General features: G+C 32.8%; 2 protein-coding genes across 5 annotated transcripts in view; one reads left to right on the forward strand and one right to left on the reverse strand.

The window, feature by feature from the left end:
• LOC142220845 (uncharacterized) overlaps nucleotides 1-15,242 on the reverse strand; it is a 175,657-nt gene that overhangs the window by 25,271 nt on the left and 135,144 nt on the right. The gene's annotated exons all lie outside the window — the stretch shown is intronic.
• PGRP-LB (Peptidoglycan recognition protein LB) overlaps nucleotides 13,729-15,242 on the forward strand; it is a 58,370-nt gene continuing 56,856 nt past the window's right edge. Inside the window, exon 1 of the mRNA XM_075290229.1 lies at nucleotides 13,729-13,922. The gene's annotated coding sequence lies outside the window, so the exon portion shown is untranslated. The remainder of the gene's footprint in view (nucleotides 13,923-15,242) is intronic.

Consider the following 15,242-nt stretch of genomic DNA (forward strand, 5'->3'; position numbering starts at 1 on the left):
TATTTCTGCTGATAACTTTTTCAAACTTTTATTTCTATAAAAAAATTTTCCCAAATTTTATTTCTATAAAAATTTTATTCAAAATTTTATTTCTATATATTTGGTCAAAATTTGATTTCCAATGGAAAATTTTGTCAAAATTGTATTTCTATAGAAAATTTAGTCAAAATTTTGTTTCTGTAGAAAATTTTGCAAAATTTTATTTACTAGACAAAATTTTTTCCAAAATTGTATGCTCACTGATACTCACTGCTAAGTCGAAAACTTGTAGAAATGACTCAAATTTTCAAATTTTTCAATGAATGAATCATAAATGCATTTTTGCGAAATTGTCTAAACAATTATAAATATTTCCCAAATATTGCCCGAGATTTTGTAGAAGTCTGATTTAAGATTTTATCAAAATGTAGATCTAAACACAAAATTGTGCAGAGTATATTATAATCGGCCCGTCCGACTTTAGACTTTCCTTGCATTTTTATTTTTTCTTAAAATTGTGTTACGTCCCAAAACTTTAGATTTAAAATTTAAGTAATAGATTTTGTAGAAGTATATACAATTTTGTCTAAATCGATTCAGATTCAAATTCATGCATATGGGAATATAAACCTTTATATAGCTCGCAACAAATTTAAAGGATTTGAGATAGTATCAATAATTTTGGTCCACCAATACATATACTGTTGGTATCTTCTCATATTATGATGGGTTTTTATATCATTATTTTATTTATTACACATTGCCCTAAATTTGAAATATAGAGTTCAATTGGCATCTAATGTGAAATGAAGACCTTTTTTTGCACACATAAATAAATACGATACTTTATATCGATTCACTTAGGGTACCCCCACAATAGAACTACAAATTAGTGGTATTAAAATGAGATTTAGTTATATTACCCGGAGTCGACTCCGGAGTCGAGCTGATGAAAAATGCTGGAGTCGGAGTCGGAGTCGAGCAAAATTGGCTCGACTCCACAGCCCTGATCGTAATATTATATACCAAATATGTTTGCTGTTTTGACTGTATCGATAAATTATTTTTATATTTCTATTAAATATTTGTCTAGTGTGACCGTACCTTTAGAACTTTAACAAAATGATTTTTATTACAGGGAAATTGATACGAAGTACTGCCATTTTTGTGTGAATATATTTTCTATTGTTTCAAATGACAAAAATGTGTGGAAGTAATATAAATTTTAGAATTTATAAAATTCTTTGCCTTGACTCTCGCTCAGAGTCGGTCAAAAAACAAATTACAAGCTGCACGAATGTAATCATTTTGGTTCATTAGTCCAAACTGGCATATTTGTTTGCCCTCATCTCTCCCCTATAAATGGTATTGGCATCAGGCGACTTTGCTGTCCAGCAAAAAAAAATTTGGAAATCGTTCTAAAGGCACAACTTTAAGAGCACTTCAAAAAATATCCTCCCAAAGCTGTTCTTTATTTTAATTAAGCAGGACGTTCTTATTTTTTAAATTTTTTCGAAAAAAGATTCTAAATCCGTTCTTGAACTATGGCGAATTCCTGAAAATGTTTGAGATCAAACATTTAGGACAAGTGTTAGCATGCATTAAAAATTGTAAAAAATTACATATATATATATATATATATATATATATATATATATATATATATATATATATATATATATATATATATATATATATATATATATATATATATATATATATATATATATATATATATATATATATATATATATATATATATATATATATATATTTTTTTTTTTTTTTGTGGGAATATATCACTAATTTTTTTGATTCACATCCAAAACACTGAATTGGGATCACACCTTAAGAAGTGATGCAAATTCAATACAAGGGCTGTTGAAACGGTGGACATCCATCTTATGACAAGCCCATGTTAAATTCATCACCAATTCTGGACTATTTCCGGATCCAAAAAGAACATTTTCACTACGTTTTTGGCAACGCGTTTTTTTTTTGTACACCATATGATTATTTAGCCACTCTTGGTTTAAACGCCCTTTATGTGCCGAGTATTGTATTTCTATAGAAAATTTAGTCAAAATTTTGTTTCTGTAGAAAATTTTGCAAAATTTTATTTACTAGACAAAATTTTTTCCAAAATTGTATGCTCACTGATACTCACTGCTAAGTCGAAAACTTGTAGAAATGACTCAAATTTTCAAATTTTTCAATGAATGAATCATAAATGCATTTTTGCGAAATTGTCTAAACAATTATAAATATTTCCCAAATATTGCCCGAGATTTTGTAGAAGTCTGATTTAAGATTTTATCAAAATGTAGATCTAAACACAAAATTGTGCAGAGTATATTATAATCGGCCCGTCCGACTTTAGACTTTCCTTGCATTTTTATTTTTTCTTAAAATTGTGTTACGTCCCAAAACTTTAGATTTAAAATTTAAGTAATAGATTTTGTAGAAGTATATACAATTTTGTCTAAATCGATTCAGATTCAAATTCATGCATATGGGAATATAAACCTTTATATAGCTCGCAACAAATTTAAAGGATTTGAGATAGTATCAATAATTTTGGTCCACCAATACATATACTGTTGGTATCTTCTCATATTATGATGGGTTTTTATATCATTATTTTATTTATTACACATTGCCCTAAATTTGAAATATAGAGTTCAATTGGCATCTAATGTGAAATGAAGACCTTTTTTTGCACACATAAATAAATACGATACTTTATATCGATTCACTTAGGGTACCCCCACAATAGAACTACAAATTAGTGGTATTAAAATGAGATTTAGTTATATTACCCGGAGTCGACTCCGGAGTCGAGCTGATGAAAAATGCTGGAGTCGGAGTCGGAGTCGAGCAAAATTGGCTCGACTCCACAGCCCTGATCGTAATATTATATACCAAATATGTTTGCTGTTTTGACTGTATCGATAAATTATTTTTATATTTCTATTAAATATTTGTCTAGTGTGACCGTACCTTTAGAACTTTAACAAAATGATTTTTATTACAGGGAAATTGATACGAAGTACTGCCATTTTTGTGTGAATATATTTTCTATTGTTTCAAATGACAAAAATGTGTGGAAGTAATATAAATTTTAGAATTTATAAAATTCTTTGCCTTGACTCTCGCTCAGAGTCGGTCAAAAAACAAATTACAAGCTGCACGAATGTAATCATTTTGGTTCATTAGTCCAAACTGGCATATTTGTTTGCCCTCATCTCTCCCCTATAAATGGTATTGGCATCAGGCGACTTTGCTGTCCAGCAAAAAAAAATTTGGAAATCGTTCTAAAGGCACAACTTTAAGAGCACTTCAAAAAATATCCTCCCAAAGCTGTTCTTTATTTTAATTAAGCAGGACGTTCTTATTTTTTAAATTTTTTCGAAAAAAGATTCTAAATCCGTTCTTGAACTATGGCGAATTCCTGAAAATGTTTGAGATCAAACATTTAGGACAAGTGTTAGCATGCATTAAAAATTGTAAAAAATTACATATATATATATATATATATATATATATATATATATATATATATATATATATATATATATATATATATATATATATATATATATATATATATATATATATTTTTTTTTTTTTTGTGGGAATATATCACTAATTTTTTTGATTCACATCCAAAACACTGAATTGGGATCACACCTTAAGAAGTGATGCAAATTCAATACAAGGGCTGTTGAAACGGTGGACATCCATCTTATGACAAGCCCATGTTAAATTCATCACCAATTCTGGACTATTTCCGGATCCAAAAAGAACATTTTCACTACGTTTTTGGCAACGCGTTTTTTTTTTGTACACCATATGATTATTTAGCCACTCTTGGTTTAAACGCCCTTTATGTGCCGAGTATTGTTCTCCCGATGATAAATCGCATTTACTTTGACGCAAAGCTCGATGAAAGCAATTGTAAAGCGGCCATCAACGGCCACAGCTGTCCATATCACTTGAGATGGAAAATTACTTCAGTTGTCTTTTGTAGGATCAAATTTTCTTATGTGAGTTTGGTTAAGTAATCTAAATGATTTTTGGAGTTTACGAATGTTCGTGTGAAAGTAGTAACTTCTTTTTAAACCCTCCACCATAGGATTGGGGTATATTAAATTTGCCATTCCGTTTGTAACACATCGAAATATTGCTCTAATTCTGAGTCGATCTAACAGGTTGGCTGATAAGTCCCCGGTCTAACACATAGATGGCGTCGCTAGTATTAAATGCATATTAATTTTATACAGTACCAACCTTCAAATGATTCGTGTCAAAATTTGACGTCTGTAAGTCAAGATAGAGATGAAGCAACTTTTGTTATTGTGAAAATGTGAAAATGGACTGTTTCTGAAGTGAAAAAATTCGGTGGAAGCAAAAACTTGGCTTGATAATGAGTATCCGGACTCTGCCCCAGGGAAATCAATAAAAATTAATTGGTATGCAAAATTCAAGAGTGGTGAAATGAGCACGGAGGACGGTGAACGGTGAACGCAGTGGACGCCCGAAAGAGGTGGTTACCGACGAAAACATTAAAAACGTCTACAAAATGATTTTGAATGACCGTGAAATGAAGTTGATCGAGATAGCAGAGGCCTTAAAGATATCAAAGGAACGTCTTGGTCATATCAATCATCAATATTTGGATATGCGGAAGCTCTGTGCAAAATGGGTGCCGCGCGAGCTCACATTTGACCAAAAACCACAACGTGTTGATGATTCTGAGCGGTGTTTGCAGCTGTTAACTCGTAATATACCCGAGTTTTTCCGTCGATATGTGACAATGGATGAAACATGGCTCCATCACTACACTCCTGAGTCCAATCGACAGTCGGCTGAGTGGACAGCGACTGGCAAAGTAATGGCCTCTGTTTTTTTTTTGGGATGCGCATGGAATAATTTTTATCGATTATCTTGAGAAGGGAAAAACCATCAACAGTGACTATTATATGGCGTTATTGGAGCGTTTGAAGGTCGAAATCGCTTCAAAACTGCCCCATATGAAGAAGAAAAAAGTGTTGTTCCACCAAGACAACGCACCGTGCCACAAGTCATTGAGAACGATGGCAAAAATTCATGAACTGGGCTTCGAATTGCTTCCCCACCCACCGGATCTGGTGGGTGGGGAAGCTGGGGCCAGATCTCCAGATCTGGCCCCCAGCGACTTTTTCTTGTTCTCAGACCTCAAAAGGATGCTCGCAGGGAAAAAAATTGGCTGCAATGAAGAGGTGATCGCCGAAACTGAGGCCTATTTTGAGGCAAAACCGAAGGAGTACTACCAAATGGTATCAAAAAATTGGAAGGTCGTTATAATCGTTGTATCGCTCTTGAAGGGAACTACGTTGAATAATAAAAACGAATTTTGACAAAAAAAATGTGTTTTTCTTTGTTAGACCGGGGACTTATCAGCCAACCTGTTAAGCATGTCCGTCTGTCCATCTGTCTGTTGAAATCACTCTAACTTCCGAACGAAACAAGCTATCGACTTAAAATTTGGCACAAGTAGTTGTTATTAATGTAGGTCGGATGGTATTGCAAATGCGCCATATGGGTTCACTTTTACGTATGGCCCCCATATAAACGAACCCCCAGATTTGGCTTGCGGAGCCTCTAAGAGAAGCAAAATTCATCCGATCTGGCTGAAATTTGGTACATGGTGTAAGTATATAGTCTCTAACAACCATGCAAAAATTGGTCCATATCGGTCCATAATTATATATAGCCCCCATATAAATCGATCCTCAGATTTGACCTCCGGAGCCTCTTAGAGGAGCAAAATTCATCCTATCCGGTTGAAATTTGGAACGTGGTGTTAGTATATGGCCGTTAAAAACCATGCCAAAATTGGTCCATATCGGTCTATAGTTATATATATATATATCCGATCACCAATCACACAAAAATTGGTCAATATCGGTTCATAATCATGGTTGTCACTCGAGCCAAAAATAATCTACCAAAATTTTATTTCTATAGAAAATTTTGTTACCATTTAATTTCTATAGAAAATGTTGTCAAAATTGTATTTCTATAGAAAATTTTGTCAAAAGTTTATTTCTATAGAAAATTTTGTCAAAATTTTATTTCGATAGAAAATTTTGTCAAAATTTTATTTCTATAGAAAATTTTGTCAAATTTTTATTTCTATAGAAAATTTTGTCAAAATTTTTACTTCTATAGAAAATTTTGTTAAAATTTCATTACTATAAAAAATATTGTCAACATTTTATTTCTATAGAAAACATTATCAAAATTTTATTTCTATCTAAAATTTTGTCAAAATTTTATTTCTATCTAAAATTTTGTCAAAATTTTATTTCTATAGAAAATTGTGTCAGAATTTTATTTCTATAGAAAATTTTATCAAAATTTTATTTCTATAGAAAATGTTGTCAAAATTTTATTTCTATAGAAAATTTTGTCACAATTTTATTTCTATAGAAAATTTTGTTAAAATTTTATTTCTATAGAAAATTTTGTCAAGATTTAATTTCTATAGGAAATGTTGTCAAAATTTTATTTCTATAGAAAATTTTGTCAAGATTTTATTTCTATAGAAAATGTTGTCAAAATTTTATTTCTATAAAAAATTTTGTCAACATTTTATTTCTATAGAAAATGTTGTCAAAATTTTATTTCTATTGAAAATTTTGTTAAAATTTTATTTCTATAGAAAATTTTGTCAAAATTTTATTTCTATAGAAAATTTTGTCAAGATTTTATTTCTATAGAAAATGTTGTCAAAATTTTATTTCTATAAAAAATTTTGTAAAAATTTTATTTCTATAGAAAATTTTTTAAAAGTTTTATTTCTATAGAAAATGTTGTCAAAATTTTATTTCTATAAAAAAATTTTGTAAAAATTTTATTTCTATAGAAAATTTTGTCAAAATTTTATTTCTTTAGAAAATTTTGTCAACATTTTATTTCTATAGAAAATTTTGTCAACATTTTATTTCTATAGAAAATGTTGTCAAAATTTTATTTCTACAAAAATTGTTGTCAAAATTTTATTTCTACAAAAATTTTTGTCAAAATTTTATTTCTACAAAATTTTATTTCTATAGAAAATTTTGTCAAAATTTTATTTCTATAGAAATTGAAATTGAATTGAAATTGAACATTTTATTTATATAGAAATTTTTGTCAAAATTTTGTTTCTATAGAATTTTTTTCAAAATTTTATTTGTATAGAAAATTTTGTCAAAATTTTATTTGTATAGAAAATTTTGTTAAAATTTTATTCCTTTAGAAAATTTTGTCAAAATTTTATTTCTATTGAAAATTTTGTCAAATTTTTATTTCTATAGAAAATTTTGTCAAAGTTTTATTTCTATAGAAAATGTTGTCAAAATTTTATTTCTATAGAAAATTTTGTCAAACTGAATTATATACTTATTTAATCGGCCTTTTTATAATTTAATATATACCACATATGGACTAACTTACAATTTAGATGACGGTGTTAGAAAGTTTTAAGGTACCTTGCCATTGGCAAGTGTTACTGCAACCCAAGTAATTCGATTGTGGATGCAAACATTTCAATCGCTCCAATTACACCTCAGAGACATCTAGTATCAAAAACATATATGAATAAAACCTCCCCATGCTATGCTTTATATTTTATATATTTTATACTTGTGTGCCATCTAGCGATCTCTAGCTAAATTATACACATATATCTATTCAGATAAAATAAGCTCTCGAGAGACAACAAAAAATGTCAAAGTTTAGAGAAATTAAACATTCAAACAGTGTTGCCAGGTTGGGGGGTTCCCCCCAAATTTAGGGGTTTTTTACACGTTTAGGGGGTTTTTAGGGGTAACATTTATTTGGTGGATTTTTGGGGGTAAAAAAAAATATTCTAGATCTAATAAAGTGGAGCAATTCTCAATAAAATTTGGAACAATTCTGGCATGAATTTTCAGAAAAAAATAAGGGAAGTCAACCCAAGCAAGTATGCAATGACATTCTTGTTTAAACGCATCTGTTGAAGGGGCATTTTTAATATTTGATACTATTAAAAACAAGGTTAGGTGGCAGCCCGATGTATCAGGCTCACATAGACTCACTTAGGGACCTCCTTTTTATAGCCGAGTCCGAACGGCGTTTCACATTGCAGTGCAACCACTTAAAGAAGCTTTGAGATCCTCAGAAATGTCACCAGCATTACTGAGGTGGGATAATCCACCGCTGAAAAACTTGTTGGTGTTCGGTCGAAGCAGGAATCGAACCCGAATTTGTGACAAGTGGTGTAATGATTTTATCTAATGATTTTTATTTACTTCGAAAGAAAATGTTTAGCATAAAAAAACTTATTCTTTCTAAAATTTTGTTCCTCAGAAAAAAATCTTCTTTCAGTTTATATATTTGTGTTTAATTTATTTTTTAAAGTGTATCACTACAAGAATTTTTAACGAAATTTTGGGTCTGTTTTTGTACTATTTACATACTTAATATTTTTGGGGGTTTTTGAAAAAAAGTCTAGACCAATTTAGGGGTTTTTTTCTTAAGATTTGGGGGGAAGAATCAAAAAATACCTGGCAACACTGCATTCAAAGTGGTGATCATTGAGTTTTGAGGATTTCGATACTGTGCCGTTCGCCTTTTTCATTTCCATGGATGTTCTTAAATGAAGGGTTTGCAAAATAAATGAATTATCATTTTCTTTCTTAATGTTAAAGAAAAATATATTTTTACCGAAAATAAAAACTATCTATAATATCTTTTAAATATTTTCAATTTTTACAAAAAATTCTTTAATGACCCGAGGAGCAGTGGATATATGTTATATTTTCCTACGAATTAAAATTTATTGTGGATTGTTCGGATGGTAGAAGTTTACTACGAAGGCCGAAAGGGAAGTCTTAATCCAAGTAATACAAAAAGTTCCGTCAATCATGGTGGATGCAAACTTATGGTCTGGGGGTGGTTTTCTGGACAATTATTGGCCCTATTTATAGAGTCGAGGGTATTATGCTGTCGGAAGTCAAAATTTTGCCCCATGTGATATTGCCATAAGCAATGGCGTCTGCATGGATTATTCAGCTCGATCATAACCTCCAGCACACCTCTAAGGAGGTAAAACAATGGATTTCCGATGAAAAATTGAGGGTGTTCGACTGGCCTGCTCAGTCGCCTAATATGAGCGTCATAAAATAACCATTGGAAAATTGTAAAACGAAAAATTGGTATTAAATATTTACAAAAGGCTTATGTTCTCTAACACGAACGATAGGATATCATTGACCATTTAATTCAAACCAAAGGCAAGAAGTTGGACAGAAGTAATCAAACTGCATGGCTATAGTATCAACTATCAAAATTTATCATCGAGAGTTACAAAAACTTTAACTTTTTTATTTTAATTATAATTTCGGTTTATTTTCAACTGGAAGAGTGGTTGCAAATATTTTAGACAGTTCTGCATATAAATCTGAACCGATTTCAACAAAAAATTGATATGCATATCCAGAACGTCAGTTCTACTCTATGTGCAAAGTTTCAAGTAAATCGGAGTAAAACTTTGGTATTTGTGGTTATATGAGTGTAAATCAGACGAAAGTTATATATGGGAGTATATCTAAATCTAAGCCTATTGCAATCAAATTTGGCACACTTTACGACACTATCAGTTGTACTCCTTTTACAAAATTTAAAGCACATCAGAGAAAAACTCTGGCTTCAACAGCCATATAAGTACATATCGGGCGAAACATATATATGGAAGCTATATCTAAATCTTAACTGATTTCTTCCAAAATCAATAGGTTTCTATTCTGACCTAAAACACATACTTGAGCCAAATTTTAAGTTAATTGGACTAAAACTGCAACCTAGACTTTCATCATAAAAAATGTGTTCACAGACAGACAGACAGACGGATAGACGGACATGGCTAGATCGACTCAAAAGCTGGTCTTGAGCATTATTGCCAAAGAAACCATGTGTTTATCTTGTCTTCTTCTCGGTGTTGCAAACATATGCACTAACTTATAATACCATGTTGCACATTGTGGAGCAGGTTATAAAAAATAGTTTTATTCAGTGTAGAAACGCTTATTATGTATAAGTCCGCGGAGTTATCAACTATAATTTTCTTAACTTAAAAAATATATGTATATTTTTATGCTATACAAAAAATAAGTTGTTTTTAACTTAATCTTATTGTGATTCACTGTTCTTTTTGCTTTATTGTTTTGCAGGGTTCTCAATGTTTTCTCAGAATTCATGTTAACTCACAAAAAATACCCTTTTAATACCCACCACCATAGAATGGTGACGGGGGTATAAGTTTGTCATTCCGTTTGTAACACATCGAAATATCGATTTCCGACTATATAAACTATATATATTCTTGATCAGGGAGAAATTCTAAGACGATAGAAGCATGTCCGTCTGTCTTTCTGTTGTAATCACGCTACAGCCTTTAATAATGGCGCTATCGTCCTGAAATTTGGCACAAGTTCGTTTTTTGTTTACAGGCAGATCAAGTTCGAAGATGGGCTATATCGCTCCAAGTTTTGATATAGTCCCCCATATAAACCGACCTCCCGATTTGGGGTCTTGGGCTTATAAAAACTGTAGTTTTTATCCCATTTGCCTGAAATTGGAAATCTAGAGGTATTCTAGGACCATAAAGAGGTGTGCCAAAATGGAGTGTATCGGTCCATGTTTTGATATAGCCCCCATATAGACCGATCTCCCGATTTTATTTCTTGGGCTTCTAGAATCCATAGTTTTAACCCAATTTAACTGAAATTTGAAATCTAGAGGTGCCCTAAAAACGTGTGCGAAAATGGGGAGTACCGGTTCATGTTTTGATATAGCTACCATATAGACCGATCTCCCGATTTTATTTGTTGGTCTTCTAGAATCCGTAATTTTTATCCAATTTGCTTCAAATTGGAAATCTAGGGGTATTCTAGGACCTTAAGGAGGTGTTCCGAAAATGGTGATTATCGGTCCATGTTTTGATATAGCCTCCATATAGACCGTTCTCCCGAATTTACTTCTTGGGCTTCTGAATCCGTAATTTTTATCCAATTTGCCTCAAAATGGAAATCTAGAGATATTCTAGGAAAATAAAGAGATGTGCAGAAAATGGTGATTATCGGTACATGTTCTGATATAGCCCCCATATAGACCGATCTTCCGATTTTACTTCTTGGGCTTCTAGAATCCGTAGTTTTTACCCAATTTTCCTGAAATTGGAAATCTAGAGGTATTCTAGGAAAATAAAGAGATGTGCCGAAAATGGTGATTATCGGTCCATGTTTTGATATAGCCCCCATATAGACCGATCTCCCGGTTTTACTTCTTGGGCTTCTAGAATCCGTAGTTTTTATCCCGTTTGCCTGAAATTGGAAATCTAGAGGTATTCTAGGACCATAAAGAGGTGTGCCAAAATGCAGTTTATCGGTCCATGTTTTGATATAGCCCCCATATAGACCGATCTCCCGGTTTTACTTCTTGGGCTTCTAGAATCCGTAGTTTTTATCCAATTTGCCTGAAATTTGAAATCTTGAGGTACTCTAGGACCCTAAAGACGTGTGCCGAAAATGGTGTGAGTATCGGTCCATGTTTTGATATAGCCCCCATATAGACCGATCTCCCGATTTTACTTCTTCGTCTTTTTTTGCCCAATTTGCCTCAAATCCGAAATCTAGGGGTATTCTAGGAAAATAAAGAGATGTACCGAAAACTGTGATTATCGGTCCATGTTTTGTTATAGCCCCCATATAGACCGATCTCCAGATTTACTTCTTGGGCTTCTAGAATCCGTAGTTTTTACCAATTTGCCTGAAATTGGAAATCTAGAGATAACCGGTCTAACAAAGAAAAACACATTTCTTTGTCAAAATTCGTGTTTATTATTCAACATAGCTCCCTTCACGAGCGCTACAACGATTATAAAGACCTTCCAATTGTTTGATACCATTTTGGTAGTACTCCTTCGGTTTTACCTCAAAATAGGCCTCAGGCCACCTCTTCATTGCAAATTTTTTCCCTGCGAGCATCCTTTTGAGGTCTGAGAACAAGAAAAAGTCGCTGGGGGCCAGATCTGGAGAATACGGTGGGTGGGAGACGGTTCACCGGTCGTTGTTCACTCAGCCGACTGTCGATTGGACTCAGGAGTGTAGTGATGGAGCCATGTCTCATCCATTGTCACATATCGACGGAAAAACTCGGGTGTATTACGAGTTAACAGCTGCTAACACCGCTCAGAATCATTAACACGTAGTTGTTTATGGTCAAATGTGAGCTCGCGCGGCACCCATTTTGCACAGAGCTTCCGCATATCCAAATATTGATGAATGATATGACCAACACGTTCCTTTGATATCTTTAAGGCCTCTGCTATCTCGATCAACTTCATTTTACGGTCATTCATAATCATTTTGTGGATTTTTTTGATGTTTTCGTCGGTAACCACCTCTTTCGGGCGTCCACTACGTTCATCGTCCTCCGTGATCATTTCACCACGCTTGAATTTTGCATACCAATCAATGATTGTTGATTTCCCTGGGGCAGAGTCCGGAAACTCATTATCAAGCCAATTTTTTTCTTCCACCGTATTTTTTCTCTTCAGAAAACAGTATTTTATCAAAACACGAAATTCCTTTTTTTCTATTTTTTTTTCACAATAACAAAATTTGCCTCACTAAAGACGCTCTATCTCACAAACTGATTGACTTACAGACGTCAAATTTTGACACGAATCATTTGAAGGTTGGTACTATATAAAAATAATATGCATTTAATACTAGCGACGCCATCTATGTGTCAGACCGGGAACTTATCAGCCAACCTGTTATTCTAGGACCATAAAGGGGTGTGCCGAATATATTGAGTATAGGTACAGTTTTTGATATAGCCCCCTTATAAACCGGCCCTCCGATTTGGGGTCTAGATTTTAGAACTACAATTAAATATGCTGAATACTGTGTGTATCCTTCCATATTTTGGTATAGCCCCCATTACACCGAACTCCCGATTTAACTCCTAAGGTTTCTAAAAATTGTAGTTTTTATCCGATTATCCACAAATTGAAAATATACTGGCTTTTTAGACCCATAACAAAGTGTATATGATTTAGTTGTATCCGTCCAGTTGGTAAGGCCTCCATATAGACCGTTTTCACTTATTGAGGGTATAGAAGGCGCACTGATCATGAAAATTGCTTAAAACTGAATGAAAAATTTCCAGATTTTACTTCTCGTAGTCATTTAAATAATTGGCGTGAAATTCTACAGATTTTGAGATTTAAGATCAAGGCGTTATTTCATCATTTTCTTGCACACTTACAAGAGATGTTTATGATTCCTCTAAAACTCTAACAAAAAATGGTTCTTATAAATTCAGAATCTGATCTAGTCTTCATAGGTAAAATCTTTACATTTATCTGTGGTTAAACTGATCTGCTTGGGAAAATATCTGTCATCAAACCACCCTGAAATTTTCAAAGGAAACTATTATATTTGATTCATGGTGGTGGGTATTTAAGATTCGACCCGGCCGAACTTACTACTGTATATACTTGTTAACAGTTGTCTTATGCTCGCAAGTATTTCTTCTTTATTTAAAAATTTCCCCTTGCTAACCAATGCGGCATTTAGTGCCATCAAAATTATGTCTACCTCCGCCAGCTTTTAGTACCTGTTGTTAAGGCTTTGACTATCAAGCTTGCACTTAGTGTTCGATAACAACTAAACAAGTTAAGTCCATGGTGGTTTTTGGAATTCATTCATCAAGAATTTCAAAGAAGTACAAACAAAAAAAAAACTACGCTTCACTAGTCCATGCAGACCAATATCATAAATTTACTGGAAAACAAACGTATGTGTAATACGACCAAATTAATTTGCTTTGAATTTTAATCAATAATTCTTCGAATAGCACCAGGAAAGGTGAGTAGACTACCATAGTGTGGGAAATATCAAACAAAAATGTTGTAGAAACACAAAAATAAAAACAGTAGGGTGACAACTGGGTCAATCACCAAAAGGGAATGTCATTAAAACCCCAAGAAAAATCCCCTTAAAAGTTGCTGTGATGCAAAATTAATTGGCAATGTGTAATGGTTGTTCGACTAAAAAGTGAGAACAATATAATCGGAGAAATTTATAATATTTATAGGCAATTATAAATGAATTGATTATATACAAAAAGAAGAGTAGACTACACCGAATGACATATGGAATGAAAAAAAAACTACACTGAAAAAACAAAGCGTAGCAAGTTGTAAAAATTTTGTCTTTACCTTATTGGCTTCGGTGGAAGCATTTTAAGGTAGAATGGCTTATTTCTAAGGACAAAATAACTTGAATGAAGTTAATCGGTTTTTGGTCAAGTAAAAGATCTTTGTATCGGAGAAATGCGCCTTCTATGCTACACAAAAATCGCATTCGTATTTTAAGGACTAGAAATCTTCAGGCAAAAAAAAATAATTCTTTTCTCCCAAACCAAATTTTAGACCAACCAAATTCCCAACGAACATTGTATAGCAAACAAAAAAAAAAAACAACTGCAACAATAAACAAGTATATACGGCCGTAAGTTTGGCCAGGCCGAATCTTATGTATCCTCCACCATGGATTGTGTAGAAAATTCTACTAAAGACTGTCATCCACAATTGAATTACTTGGGTTGTGGTGATACTTGCCGATGACCTTGCCATATTAAAACTTCTTAACATCGTCCTCTAAATTGTAAGTTAGACCCTACGTGGTATATATTAGACAACAAAAAAAAAGAAAGACACAGAAAAAAACAGATTAGATACGTATATAAGTGTATAAATAATTACCAACGGATATAAAGTTGTGAGCGGTAATTAGAGCCGAATTGAAATATGGGGGTTGCTTTATAAGGGTGCTATGTTATATGCAATTACGAACCGATATGGACCAATCTTTGTGTGATTGGCGATAGGTTTATCTGGGGGCTATATATAACTATAGACCAACCATGTCAATTTTGGCATGGTTGTTAGCGGCTATATACTAGCATAAAAAAATTTCAACCGAATCGGATTAATTTTGCTCCTCCAAGAGGCTCCGGAGGTCAAATTTGGGGATCGGTTTATATGGGGGCTATATAGGGAGCCACCGTGGTGCAATGATTAGCATGCCCGTCTTGCATACACAGGGTAGTGGGTTCAAACCCAATTCGACCAAACACCAAATGTTTTTCATCGGTGGATATCCCACCTCAGTAATGCTGGTGAT

This window comes from Haematobia irritans, chromosome 1 (assembly GCF_050003625.1).
Source record: "Haematobia irritans isolate KBUSLIRL chromosome 1, ASM5000362v1, whole genome shotgun sequence".
NCBI classification, from domain to species: Eukaryota; Metazoa; Arthropoda; class Insecta; order Diptera; family Muscidae; genus Haematobia; species Haematobia irritans.